The 6,821-nt window shown below is 42.4% G+C and overlaps 1 pseudogene; it reads left to right on the forward strand.

The window, feature by feature from the left end:
* Positions 1 to 2,235: 2,235 nt before the first annotated feature.
* LOC133776083 (large ribosomal subunit protein uL18-like) lies at positions 2,236 to 3,186 on the forward strand (annotated as a pseudogene).
* The last annotated feature ends 3,635 nt before the right edge of the window (positions 3,187 to 6,821 follow it).

Below are 6,821 nucleotides of genomic sequence, written 5' to 3' on the forward strand. Positions count from 1 at the left end.
AGTAGCTTCAGTTTTTCTTCCTTCCTTTTTTTCAGGCCAAAGATTGCACGGACTTCCTTGGCAACTCCAATAGCAACAAGCTCAAGAGACAGATTAATTTTAGGCAACGCCAATGTTTTATGGAACTATGCCTAAAACAGTTCTTTGTAGGTCATCTAGCTTGTTGCAATTTCATGGTCACAGCGTGCACCCATGAGCATAGCCTTGCTGCTATAACAGTATTCCAAAAGGGGCCCTGGCTGTGCACCTCAGTTTAAAAGAGCCAGAGGTCTGGAATCTGTTAGGTTTCTATGGCACAAACAATGTGTAGGTTTTCATTATAGCTTACTGTGTACCCAATGGGTCTGTTTTGGAAAGTTCTTACACAGCATCTTTATAAAATAATGAAGTACTTGCTCAAAGTTATACAGCTTCCTTTTAAGGGTGAGAAGACAGGAAAATTCAGAACTATTTTGAGAACTGCAGGATGGTGAAAATAGAGCAGGCAGGCTTTTCATTTAGGCAGCTCCAGGATCATGTTTACTTCTGTCTCTTTAATATTGCTGCATCTTTACACAAGTTACTTTACTTCCCGAATTCCTTCAGCTAAAATTGATAGTAATTATCTTGCAAACAAGTTTAATATATATATATTTGTCATCCTTGGATTTCAAAACTTATGCACTCATAAGTATGGAGGTAAATTTTGTGAGACATAAAATTAAAATCATCTTAAGATTTATATGTCTGCCACATTAATACATGGATACAAAATTATGGAAAATAGAGTCATGTGTAGGATTTGAAAGAAGATTGAGATGACTCTTCTTGGATAAGAAAAAATACAACAGCAAAACAACCATCCTTGCCTAGATGCCAAAAAGGTGCCATAATTTCTAAAGTTGATGGGCCACGTGTTGAGAAGCAGGAGCTAGGCTGCCCTTGGAGACACCTGAGTGATGGCACCAGTCCTGCGCGCTCCTCTGCTTCAGCTTCCTGCTAACGCATCCTGGGGGGTGGGAGTGGGGGGTGGGGTTTAGGAATGATGGCTGAAGCCAGCGCTGCGGCTCACTAGGCTAATCCTCCGCCTAGCGGCGCCGGCACACCGGGTTCTAGTCCCGGTCGGGGCACCAGATTCTGTCCCGGTTGCCCCTCTTCCAGCCCAGCTCTCTGCTGTGGCCAGGGAGTGCAGTGGAGGATGGCCCAAGTGCTTGGGCCCTGCACCCCATGGGAGACCAGGATAAGCACCTGGCTCCTGCCATCAGATCAGCGCGATGCGCCAGCTGCAGCGGCCATTGGAGGGTGAACCAACGGAAGGAAGACCTTTCTCTCTGTCTCTCTCTCTCTCACTGTCCACTCTGCCTGTCAAAAAAAAAGAAAGAAAGAAATGATGGCTGAAATGCTTGGGTCCCTGACATGGAAGTGGAAGACCTGGATGGAGTGAAGATAAAAGATCTCCCTGCCCTCCCCCTTGGCTTCTCCCTCCCCCTCACCTTCCTCCTCTCCCTCTCCCCTTCTCTCCCTGACTCTCCCTTTCAAGAATATGAAAATAAGGATGGGTGTTGTGGCATAGTGGGTAAAGCCGCCACCTGCCACGCAGGCATCCCATATGGGTGCCGGTTCCCATCCCAGGTGCTCTACTTCCCATCCAGCCACCTGTTAATGGCCTGGGAAAGAGGTGGAAGATGGCCCAAATCTTTGGGACCCTGTACCCAGTGTGGGAGAACTGAATGAAGCTCCTCGCTCTTGGCTTCAGACTGGCCCAGCCCTGGCTGTTGCGGCCATTTGGGAAGTGAACCAGCAGATAAGAAATTCTCTCTCTTTCTCTCTCTCTCTCTCTCCCCCTTCCCTCTCCCCCCTTCCCCCTTCTCTCTATGTAACTCTGACTTTCAAATAAATAAATAAATTTTTAAGAGAAATATAGAAAATAAATAAACATTTAAGATGCCCCTTTACCTACCTGACTCTTAATTATAGAAGGTGTCATTTCCCTTGAGGAACATAATTTAGTTTTAGAAAAAAAGAAAAGAAACAAGTTGATTATCCTGTTTTCTAAAATTTCTACAGTAGCATCTTTTAATACTGTTTGGGATTATTTATCTCTGCATATTCCTAGCAATAATATGAGGCCTTGCTTCATACAAGTGTACTTGAAAAACTTCACAGCAAATATATATTATGAAAAACTGCTTTGTCCCCACCCTGTAGCGCTGCTGGGCCTGCGGCTCTGTGTCGAGCCCTGGTGGCAGCTCTCTGTTCCACAGAATGGGGTTTGTCAAAGTTGTCAAGAACAAGGCCTACTTTAAGAGATACCACCTGAAATATAGAAGATGGCGAGAGGGTAAAACTGATTACTATGCTCAGAAATGCTTGATAATCCAGGATAAAAATAAGTACAACATACTCAAATACAGGATGACAGTTCCTGTAACTAACCGAGATATCATTTGTCAGATTTCTTATGCCCGTATAGAAGAGGATATCATAGTCTGCCCAGCTTATGCACACGGACTACCAAAATACGCTGTGAAAGTTGGCTTGACCAATTATGCTGCAGCATATTGTACTGGCCTGCTGCTGGCTTGCAGGTTTCTCAATAGGTTTGGCATGGACAAGACCTGTGAGGGCCAAGTGGAGGTGACTGGAGATAAATACAATGTGGAAAGCATTGATGGTCAACCTGGTGCCTTCACCTGCTATTTGGATGCAGGCCTTGCCAGGACTACTACTGGCAATAAAGTTTTTGGAGCCCTGAAGGGAGCTGTGGATGGAGGCTTGTCCATCCCTCACAGTACCAAACAATCCCCTGGTTATGATTCTGAAAGCAAGGAGTCTAATGCAGAAGTATATCGGAAGCACATCATACTGCAGAACGTTGCAGATTACATGTGTTACCTAATGGAGAAGATGAAGATGCTTACAAGAAACAATTCTCTCAGTACCTAAAGAACAATGAGACCCCAGACATGGAGGAGATGTATAAGAAAGCCCATGCAGCTATGTGAGAGAATCCAGTGTGTGAGAAGAAGCCCAAGAGAGAAGTTGAAAAGAAGAGGTGGAACCGACCCAAAATGTCCCTTGCCCAGAAGAAAGATGGGGTAGCTCAAAAGAAAGCAAGCTTCCTCAGAGCCCAGGAGTGGGCTGCTGAGAGCTAAACCAAACAATTTTCTATGAAGATTTTTCTGATAAAGACAATAAACGTATTAACAAAGCAAAAAACAACAACAAAAAATAAAACAAAACAAAACAAAACAGAAAAACTATGCAGGGATTTCAAATCTTTTTGCACCACAATAAACTTGTCTTTTAATCCCATGTTCCACAAAGTTTTGAAGTCCCCTTGTATATGGTAAAATAACGTAACCTTAGCCTTGTTTCCCACCACAATCTGCCAAGGATGTGGATCTGCCAGTGGATGAGCTTCGGAGCACAAGGTCGCAATCACTGGGAGAGATTCTGAAACATCCTTTCCAAAGCACCACCCCTCTGGTGAAATCAGAATGTTTCAAATAAAAGTGTACCCGGGGCCGGCACCGTGGCTCACTTGGTTAATCCTCTGCCTGCGACGCCGGCATCCCATATGGGCACCGGGTTCTGGTCCCGGTTGCTCCTCTTCCAGTCCAGTTCTCTGCTGTGGCCCGGGAGTGCAGTGGAGGATGGCCCAAGTCCTTGGGCCCTGCACCCGCATGGGAGACCAGGAAGAAGCACCTGGCTCCTGGTTTTGGATTGGCGCAGTGCGCCGGCCGTGGCAGCCATTTGGGGAGTGAACCAACGGAGGGAAGACCTTTCTCTCTGTCTCTCGCTCTCACTGTCTAACTCTACCTGCCAAATAAAATTTTTTTTTAAAAAAGTGTACCTTCTAAAAGAAGGAAATATCATGCAAAGTTTCTACTATGTTGAGTTTTGAAGAGTAACTAGAGTGAAATAAATTTTCATTTCCCTGTGTTGCTGTAGTCAATAAAACTCAAACCCCAAATTCTAATCTTTATCAGATATCTTTCTCCAAATTTCTGACATAAGGCAAACAGGCACACTTTTGTCAAGTCCTCATTTAGTACTGATGTGCAAACCTCACAACTGATTTAATTCTCCCTCCCTTCTCCAATATTAAACACACAAAAAATCTTTAAAAGGGGCCGGCACCATGGCCCCCTTGGTTAATCCTCAGCCTGCAGTGCCGGCATCCCATATGGGCGCCAGTGTAGGGAAATTAGTTACATGATGGTGCCCAAAGGAAGTAAGGTGGGCAGAATCCAAAGTTGTTTACCACTAAAACTAATTGGCTGTGCAACATCAGGGGAGGTAACAAAACTAGTAACAAGTGTATAGACATATGGCTAGTCCTATAGAAATCCCCCCGTAAAATGACCGTTTAAGTGATTGGTTGGTCCTTAGCCCTGCCCCAATGACTCTGCAGTTTTGTGCTATAAAAGGTTCTGTTTTGCACAAAGTAAATGAGTCCTTGCTAGACTTGGCTCCCCGCTGCGTCTGACTGTCTCCGGGATGGGGAGGCTGGGGAACAGGCGAGCGGCGCACTTACCTTTCCTCGGACCCAGTCCATCCTTGTACGGGTGGACTAAGACCCAGCACGCCAGGTTCTAGTCCTGGCTGCTCCTCTTCCAGTCCAGCTCTCTGCTGTGGCCCGGGAGGGCAGTGGAGGATGGCCCAAGAGCTTGGGCCCCTGCACCCGCATGGGAGACTGGGAGAAAGCACCTGGCTCTTGGCTTCGGGTCGGTGCAGTTCCAGCCATAGCAGCCATTTGGGGGGATGAACCAATGGTGGGAAGATCTTTCTCTTTGTCTCTCTCTCTCACTGTCTATAACTCTGTCAAATAAAAAAAAAAAACTTTAAAAATAAAATATTTACAATAGAAATATATGCATAAGGAGATACATGTTTTACATTTTGTGCAGAAAAGTCAGGGAGATTTATCTTTTATTTTACTTTATCCACAGTCCCACTATGATCTATATACAGGGATGGTGCATAGAACTACCTGGGCTAATGTAGGGTTAGGCACAGTATACACCAAGTGAACACAGGGATACAGATAGCTTTATTCTTCCATTTCAAAATGTAGATAGGACTCTCAAAATCCAAAAATTTTTGCCAGATTGTTTTCTCCCCTTTCAAACTCTTGAGAAATTTATCTCAGAAGTTTGAATAATTTTTCAACAAACCACTACAGGCTTTTTTTTTAACTACTTGATGAGTTAGGGACATTTCTGAGTCTTTTCATAAATCTGCATGATGATATCCCATGTTTAAATATCCATAAACAAACACTATTTAGCAAATATTTACATGCGTTACTACATAGAACTTGATTTTCTTTTTACGACATGGCTTAAAAGTAATAATGCAGGTGATAAAATATTTAAGCATCACAATATTTTATGTCATGTAAAAGGACTCTACTCCTTCACCTGTACACCTAGTCTCTTCCCCAGGGAAAACCACAGCAAAAGGTTTCTTTATTTTTTTTTTTTTTTCAGAAAATGCATATGTACATCTACATGTCCATGTATGTGCACTTTTCATCTTCAAAAGTTGGCAGTCTGTTCATGGATGTCCCTTTACTTAATAGCTTGATAGGTATAGGCAAATTGATTTTCAAAAAGAGCAAACACACTAACATTTCTAATAACCACTCATATCCCTCTACCGCTTAGTACTGTTTATTTTGAAACATCTTTATATTTGTCAATTTGTTTAGTACAATATTCTAAAAGTCATCTTAATGTAGTGAGAGCTTGAATCATCCTATACATTTCTAAGCCATTTATCTTTTTTCTCTTGGATCAATCTTGTTTATTAGCTTGTAGATTTTTTTGCATATTAACATAATTAGAAGGTTGCCTTCTGTATATATTGCTTTCCGAGAGTGTTGTGTACCTTTTTCTACTTGGTTTATTAAATGTTTTATAGTCACAAATTAGATGTTTTCATTTATATGAATGCATCAATCTTTTCCATCACATCATTTGTATTTTTGTGTCTTGGTTATCTAAATACAGAAAATTATTTAATATGCAGTTTCTCTCCAGTAAGAGGTCTCTTCTAACGTAAATCTGAAATAACTAACCAACAATTGTTGGTCCCATATATATTTAATACATAAACAAAGAATCTATTATGTTTTCTTAATCAGTTTCCACTTCCTACATGGTCTCTTTCCTATTAGACATCACCTCAACAAGTCATCACCTACCTACCCCAGAAATCAGGAATAATCTTAGAGGACTCTAATTTCTTTATCTCCACATTCAAAGTATATCCTCTCTCTTCTTCTCTCTCTCTCAGTTGATATTCATCCAGTACACACTAAGATAGCTTAAATGACTGTTGAAATACTTTTCAACTGATTGGTAAATAGCCACACTCTTGGTTTCCCCAGAACCCATCACCACCCTGACTATCCAAGCTTCTTTTCTGGACCTTTCAGTACCTTACACATATCAACAACTAAAGTAATAACAAATGCCAATGAAGGGTGCCTCAGTGTGTGCTCTGATTGGTCAGTCCCCATGCCGTAACAGTTGTTATGTGCTTTGATGACCACGGCTATATGCATTATACATTCACATAAGCACATGTGTGCAAGGTTGCTTCAGCCAATGAGATGTGAGTGAAGGTGGTGCATCTCACATGCAAGTAAAAGCTGTAAGGAGAAACAGGAGATTCTGCCAGGTTTCTTGCATCTGTGGAGGAAGGAATGTCAAGAATAATAGAGCCAAAATGGACCTATTTCTGATTCTAAAGGAAGACTGTATTTAGTACCTGTTAGGAGGATATCAGCAGGAATTCAGGAAGATCACACCTTCCCTAGGTTCTCATGGCAG

This window comes from Lepus europaeus, chromosome 17, assembly GCF_033115175.1.
Source record: "Lepus europaeus isolate LE1 chromosome 17, mLepTim1.pri, whole genome shotgun sequence".
In the NCBI taxonomy this organism is placed as follows: domain Eukaryota; kingdom Metazoa; phylum Chordata; class Mammalia; order Lagomorpha; family Leporidae; genus Lepus; species Lepus europaeus.